Here is an 8,360-nt window from a genome sequence, read left to right on the forward strand (position 1 = left end):
CTATGAATTGGTAATTCTAGACCTGTTAATAAATAGAATTTGCTTGGAATTTTGTGTCTAGTTTCCCTTAATTGCAGATTTATAGCAACAGGGTTTTTGCTTTTTCTCTGTGCCATTTCATCTTTTACTCAGATGAGGAAAAAAGAAAATGTAGAGTTGAAAAACTAGGGAAAACCAAAAGTAGGTTATTTGGTAGTTAGATTAATGTAGAAGTATATGAACCAGAGGTAGTCTAGGCTTCCATAACTGAAACTGGGAACTATGAAGAATGCTCATCATAAGATATCAGAGGTAATAGGGAGCCTTTACTGAGTTGGGGGAGAGGTAACATGATTAAGTCTGAGCTTTAGGTAGATCATTTTGGCTCTTAATTAAAGCATAGACTGGAGTTGGGGAGCGCCAAAGTAGATCACTAAAAAAGTTATTGGAATAGTTCAGGAGCGAAGGGATAAGAACTTGTCCCAAATAAGTATGTGAATAGAGAAAAGGGGATGTACATACAAGAAATATCTTGAATTTAGAAATAAGGCTTGGCAATTGATTGAACATGTGGTTTGAGTGTGAGTGAGAAGTCCAGCTACACTTTAAACCAGGCTTTTTGGTTTAAAATCTGGCTAACTGGGAGGATATTGGTAACCTTGACAGCAATAAGAGAGTTGGAAAGAGGAGAAGATTTTGGGGGGGAAAGATGAATTCACTTTTGGAAATGTTTTGTTTGGAATGCCTATAAAACATCCAACTTGGTTTGTTTAAAAGACTGTTAGGATTAGAGCTCCTATTGAAATAGAAGAACGAAATGTTATAAAAACCTAGTAGAGTGAGTGAACCCAGGAGGGTTGTGTTACATGCTGCAGATAGGTAACAAAGGATGAACATTGATGAAAGGCTTTAGATTTGGTAGTTAGGATTCGTTGATGCAAATGTATCACCTAAAGACATCAGAATTCAGATTAATGTAATGATCACTGTACTCTAGTAAATTGATAATGAAACATATTCCTCTCATCTTATTAATAGCCCATTTGATGGGCTATGATGTAAAATGGTGTATCTGAATTTAGACATAGTTAATATATTCATTTGTATTAGTCTTAGCTATTTCTCTTTGAGACAAGGGAGGAGCAATGAAAGTGAAAATTCTAGAAATGCTAATGAAATATTTTAAAAGATTATAAAAGGAAGAAGGTGAGGGATAGGAGGGAGAGGGAACAGTTTAACAAAACCATTCAACACCTTAACTATGACAGTAAATGCAATATTCTACATGCATAGTCACTCACCTCTAAAATGAAGGGACAGCTTAATTTTCTCAGTTTTTCTCCATGCTTGATTAGCATAAGTACAGAGCACATATTTCTATTTTATTATTTCCATTTGCATTATTGTAGTAACATAGGCTCAAAGGATACTAAATTTAGAGCTAGATAGGATCTTAGAGGTTATTTAATTCCATTCCCCTTATTTTACAAATAAGAAATATTGGGTGCAACATATTTGCTAATTATTCCTTTATCCATTGGACTTTGATGTCTCTGGAGGACAGACTGAGGCTGATGACTTCAAGCAACTCCAATTCACAAGTTAAGACTTGTGATATTATTGATCCTCTTCAAGAAGAACAAACAACTTTGTTTTGTTTTCTTTACTACCATTATTATTTTGGTGGGCATGGGAGCTTTGTTTGTGTCATTGCCTTCCTTGGGATATATATACCTAGCAGGAGGAATTCAGGGTCAAAAGGTAGGAACCGTTTAATCTTTTTGCATAATTCCAAACTGCTTTCTAACAGTCGAACCAGTTAAGTTCAAATTTGCAGAAGAGATTGAATTTAGAGTGCAATAATGTATCTGTTTTTCCATAGTTTCTTTGGTCATTTCCTTCTTTTGTAACAGTTTCTTGATGTGTTTGAGGGGAAATCTTAGAGTTGTTTTTTATTACATTTATCTTCTTGTCAGTGATTTGGAGAACATGCATTAATTCTTTAAAAACTACATGTGATCAATTGCATCATGAAATTACAAATGAGAGTAATTCATAATCTGATGAATTTTAGTAACAATAGTAACCCATAATCATTAATGTTTTTTCATTTAAAAAGTTCTGTTGATAAAGATGTAGTGGTATAGTTACCTAATAGTTGCTATTTTACATCATTCAGCACTTGGCAGAGTGTCCAAGACATAATAGACACTTATTAAATACTTATTGATTATTGATTGATCAGTATATGGAATTTCCTTTTTGGCAGTTCATGCTAATGAAACACCAGGTGGGAGCAAACAAGAACAAAAAAGAAAATAAAACAGAAAAAAAAAATAGCATAATGAAACATATCAAGATCTGTTTATTTTTTGTTTTTATATTCCTAGTACTTAACACATCTGATATAAAGTAGGCACTTAATAAATACTTGTTTATGGATAAATTGATTGATTGACTGGCTATTGACAAACCACTAAATAGCACTTCTGCATCTAGCTGACCGGAAATAGATTGGGACTATTTAGCACAAATAAAACATGCTCCATTTAAAGTACATCCTTATTAGAGAACCCTGTTTACCATTGCTGCCTGCTGATTTAAGAAATACTCTTCCCTGAAACTAACACCAGGCATTCTTGATTATACAAATAATAAACATGTACAAATTTGCCATCTCATAATTTAGCCAGTAGGAAACAAACCCATAAGACATGATCTGAATTTTGAGATTCCCTTGGACAGTGCTGTGTCAATGTTTTTTTCAATATGGTCATTTGGGTGATAGTTGGAAGCTAGAGATACATTTTACATATTTCAGGGTTTGGGTAGAGATAGTGCCTTACATTTTTATATATCCAAAACATTGTAGAAGAATAAAAGATAAATTGTTTTTTGTTGGTTTTTTTTTATAATTTAATTTTTATTTTATTTTATAATTATAACTTTTTTTTTGACAGTACATATGCATGGGTAATTTTTTACAACATTATCCCTTGCACTTACTTCTATTCATATTTTTTCCCTTCCTCCCTCAACCCCCTCCCCCAGATGGCAGGCAGTCTTATATATGTTAAATATATTACAGTATATTCTAGATACAATATATGTGTGTAGAACCGAATTTTTTGTTGCACAGGAAGAATTGGATTCAGAAGGTAAAAATAACAGTTTACACTCATTTCCCAGTGATAAAAGATAAATTGTAGGGAAAACTACATTTCAGGAAAAGAGTAAGTGTACTAATGAGCCTCTGTTCTGTCTAAAGCAAGGGTTATTAATCTAGAGTTCATAAATTTGTTTTTAAAAATGTTTTTTGATAACTATATTTTAATATAATTGGTTTCCTTGAAATGCCATGCATTTTATTTTATGCATTTAAAAACATGAGTTTAAGAAGAGGTCCAGAGACTTCACCAGAATACTGAAGAAGCCCAGACATAAAAAAAAAGGTTAGGAACTCCTGCCCTAGAGTAAACATAGTGAAACTGGCAGCTGGACATGGAAGAGCAGCCTATTTGAGGCTCCATGGATTGTTATCCAACAACCCTCTGGAAGACAAAGCTAATGATACAATAAAAAGAATATGTTGTTCCAGGGTGCATAGCTACTATTAATAACACAGACTCTATTCAGGAAGTCTACACAGATAGCGTACAAATACAGGAAAGTAAATTAGAAGCCCACTTAAAAATGCCTAGCCTGAACTCCTGCAATTGTCCAATTACTAATAATGCCACATGGCACAGACAAAATGAATTAAAAGTTAGGAATAAGACTGGAGTGTCTATTATATCAGGGCTTCAACTTTTTCCACTTGTGACCCCTATTCACACAAGAAACTTTTATGTGAGCCTGAGTTTATTTATTGATAATAAATCATAAAGAAATTTTTAAAAAGCAATTCTTTGGTATATATATAACTTTAGCATTTATTAAAAATCAAAGCAAATTTGTATATAAAGAGATGGATGTTTTTAATTATTTTTACACAGAGAATTAAATCTTAGCAGAATATTTGATAACTTTTATTGTCAATTTTTCTCAACTCCCACATTCAACAATGCCCATATGGGGTCATGACCTACAATTTAAGAAGCTTTATATTATATTATTCAATCCTAGAAATATTATATTTTTGATGTTGTAAATATATATATATGTATGTGTGATATGTATTGTGTATTGTGTATGTGTGTGTGTGTGTGTGTGTGTGTGTGTGTGTGTGGCCTAGGATCACACAACTAGTATGTGTTAGTTAAAGGTCTGAAGTCAAATTTCAACTCAGATCCAACTGGCTTTAGAAACTAGTCTTCTTCTAGCTGCCCCCATATTTTTTTCTTTTAATGGGATAAAGAAACTGAGAGAATGTAAAGGACCCAATCTCAGGTCAAATATTTATTGATAGAATTGGGACTGGAATTCTAGCTTCTCAGTTCTCAATCTCTTTGCACCAAAAAACACTTTTTAACCTATCAGAACAACTTAAGTACTTTTTGTTTCCAATTTATTTCCAAGGCAGTACTAAATTCTATAGACTGTCTGGTAGATACTTAATTAACCAGATTATTCCTGGTCCTCATAGCAGAATTGTCTCATAAGTCTACTGGAAAGTTCATCCTTCCTCAGGGAGAAAAACAATTTGTGATTAGAAGCTAATTTGATGAAGTTTGCAAACATTATTATGACAGGAGAGAACAAATTCCCAGTTGGATACTTTTCTATCTCTTTGACTCATTCATTCCTTCAACCAAGCATTGTTAAGCACTGTATATCAGGATCACTGTCAGATTTGGGGGAATTCAAAGGCAAATAAAATAGCCCCTGCCTTCAGGGAGCTTATATTCTAATGGGAAAAACAATGTATATACAACAGTCAATATCACACACACACACTTGTGCAATAAGTGCCTTATGGTAAGTGACACACAGCAGGCAGTTAAATACTTGTTTGATTAATTCTCAGAGTACTTTGTAAACCTTCAAGTGCTACATAAAACCTGAATTTTTTTTCTCACATATTTCTTTTTTTTTAAATTTTTATTTATAATTTTTGACATTATATATGCATGAGTAATTTTTTTAATAACATTATCTCTTGTATTCATTTTTCCAAATTTTCCCCTCCCTCCCTCTATTCCCTCCCCTAGATGACAGGCAATCCCATACATTTTACATGTGTTACAGTATAACCTAGATACAATATATGTGTCTCACATATTTCTATGTGTGCAGTAACCCTTATGGTGTCTAAAGTACTGTGGTGCTTGATTTGGAGGGTGAGGGCGAATATGTTGCTGCATGTGTGTTCATTTTTATATAATGCATGTTTGGTAATCTGAATTTTGGCAATCCTGTACAAGAGATAGTGCCTGGAACACCATTTTGTTGCCCTTGAGAAATTCACAGAGGAAAGTCTGCAGATGATTGGTTTATTCTCCATGGACAAGTAACAGAAAGAATTGTACAGTGAAGAGAAGAGAGATCACAGTTTTCATCGGTACAGGGAATTATCCCACCCATAACAATTTATCTCAGTCATCATAAAATAAGGATGGGACCAGAGCCAAGAGCTGAGATCTGGATTTGGATTGGGATAGACCTGGGCTAGGATTCTGCCTCAGTTTTTGTGGGGGAGATTGGTTCTTCCTATCTTACCCAGGCTGAAAGTACAATAGTCGGATTTTTACCCTTCCTTAAGGTAAAGACAACTGCAGTTGTCACAACTTGAGTCACAGTTTCCTTATCTATGAAATAGGGATAATAATAACCTCACAGGATTATTGTAGGGATCAAATAAGCTAATATATATAATGCTTTTAAAATATTATATATATATATAAACTATTACATTTTTGTTATCTGTCTGGCATTGAATTTGTCTCTTCAGGTCTGCTAATGAATGGGTAGTTAAGAGAGATCAAATGTAAAGGTGGGCTCAGAATTATACAGAGATTTATAATGAAAGGAGAATCTCCTGATTGACTCAGGCTTCTGGGTCTGTTAAGAAACCAGGAGAAAGGCAATATGTGGCATCTTGAGTCCAGGGAGCCTTGGTGAACTTAGTTATAGAACTCAAAGCATGTATAAGGAGCTAAATGAAAAGACTGATTTCATCATCATAGGCTGAATCAGCCAGGAATTTCTGGCTGGTGGGAATTGCTTCAGGTATACCAGCCAGAATAGCAAATATGAGGTAAGGCCAGAGAGAGAAAAATCCTGGGAAAATCTGACTCACTCCCTTTTTTGACTTATTTCTCTCTCTCTGCTTAACAAGAAATAGTTTTCATAATATAAAACATAGATATCTAACAGGTCTTGTCATGGTAAATATCATCTTCCAACTCTGTTTTAGCTAAGTTTATTGGAAATTCTCTTATTATGTTCTAGTTTGTAGGGAACATAGACTGAAGAGATATGTGGTGAATAATTAATAATAACTGAGGAAACAATCCAAGCTGTATAATTTATTAGCAAAACAGGCATATCAAATGAATCGACTGACTCTCCAGTTCAGTCCCCTAACACCAAATATTGAGGCAGACTTGTATAAATTAAAAACAATCAAATAAAACCAATTAATTATATTTTTAAAACTGACCACTGTACAAGTCAGGGTATAAAATTAGGTAATCTAATTTCTAATTGGAGGAGAGATTAGGGGCTTTCCAAGTTGGGATGAATGAAAAACGAGTTTCAGCCAAGTTTCAAAGGTGATGAGTTGGTTTCGGGGTCTTTCTTTTCCCAGGATTGAGAGATGCTAATTAATTGCCTCCACCTGCATTTATAAAACAATAGATGGCTTATATCATCTAGTTTCCCAGGGTGATTTGCAAAGAAACAATAGAATAGAGGAGAATACATGAGGCAGCACAAAATGGAGTCACTGTTCATGACATAGATTCTCAATGGTTCTCTTGATTTCCACATCAAATTAACTCCATTTTATAACTGGCCTTTATCTCATCAAGAAATCTTTTTTTAAAAATCTTCTTGAATTTTTTTTTTCCATTCGTAACACCTTTTCACCCAAGAAAATTTTTACATGACCCAGGTATATGGGTATGTAAAATAGATATACAAAACAAACACTTATTGATAATAAATCATAATTTTGCTACTTCCACATTCAAATATGGTGTCATGATCCACAATTTAAGAAGCTTTGGAATAGAGGGACAACAGTTTAGACAAGTGACTATGCAATATATACTGTAATGGCTTACATTTATATCTGTTAATCAGTAAACATTTAGTAAGCTGCTGTTTATTATTTGTCAAATTCTGTGCTAGGCATTGGAAATTCAAAGACAAAAAGAAAGCATTCTATAGAGACAAATTATATATAAGCATAACATATAAATATAAAACATAAATAAAGTAAATGCAAAGTAATTTTGAGGTGAACATACCAGGTGAGAGGCAGGGATCAGGAAAGACCTTTTAACACTTGAACCTGAATGGGATCAAGTGAAGATTTCTCAGAGGCTGTTGGACTTTAGGCCTAAATTTCAAGAAGTCACATGATTCCTATTCTCATGTGGGAATGAGGGCTATAGTGCAGAAAAGGTCAGACCCTAGGTCTAAGCTTCAGGAAGTTAAGTGACTCACAGGAAGCAGACAGTATTGCTGACTATTGGTCAATGGTTATTTCCTTTTCAGTCTATCCAATGAATGGGTTGAACCCAAATCTCTTTGCTATTTAATTCATTCACTGTTTTTGACCAAAGGTCACCCACAATGCTGGGCTGCTCAGTTGATGTGCTTGGATCTTCCTTGCAAGGACCAAATCAATGCTTCCTGTTTGAAGATACCTTTTAATAGTCAATTTGGGTAAAGAGGTCTAGCATCTGTCCCACACAAACCCAACTTCTAAGGAAGCAAGAGATCCTAAGAGTTGTCAGGGAGGAGGCAGTGCATTCTAGGCATGGGGGCAGCCTGGGCAAAAGAGATAAGAAATAATGTATATGAGAAAGAGCAAGTTGGCTAGTATGGCTAGAATGGAAGAATGTGTGAAAACAGTAGTAACTATCAAGCTAGAAAAATTAGGTTGGAGTCAAATTGTAATGCATATTAAGTGCCAAAGAGCAAAATCCCAAAGGCAATAATAAATTCCTGGAATTTTTCAAGTAGGGGAGTGATATGGCCAGACTTATGCTTTGGAAATAGGACTTTGGCAGCTGTTTGGAGAGTTCACTGAAGAAGAGACTGGATACAGGGAATCCATTGAGAACTACTGTGATGATCTAGGAAAGAGAGAGTGAGAGCTTGACCTGGGGTTATGATTTGAAAGAGAAGGGAGTAGATTTGAGAAATATTATGGTGGTAGAATCTATAAAACGTGACAATTGTTTAGATATCGTAGTAAAGGAGAGTGAAGA

The 8,360-nt window shown here is 34.3% G+C and overlaps 1 long non-coding RNA gene across 1 annotated transcript; it reads right to left on the minus strand.

Moving 5' to 3' along the window:
- Positions 1 to 6,433: 6,433 nt before the first annotated feature.
- Positions 6,434 to 7,524, minus strand: LOC141555436 (uncharacterized). Its single transcript, XR_012486192.1, has 2 exons — positions 7,392 to 7,524; positions 6,434 to 6,757 (listed from the first exon to the last, which is right to left on the minus strand). It is a non-coding gene; the product is annotated as an uncharacterized LOC141555436 (long non-coding RNA).
- Between the last annotated feature and the right edge of the window lie 836 nt (positions 7,525 to 8,360).

Source organism: Sminthopsis crassicaudata, chromosome 1 (assembly GCF_048593235.1).
Source record: "Sminthopsis crassicaudata isolate SCR6 chromosome 1, ASM4859323v1, whole genome shotgun sequence".
In the NCBI taxonomy this organism is placed as follows: domain Eukaryota; kingdom Metazoa; phylum Chordata; class Mammalia; order Dasyuromorphia; family Dasyuridae; genus Sminthopsis; species Sminthopsis crassicaudata.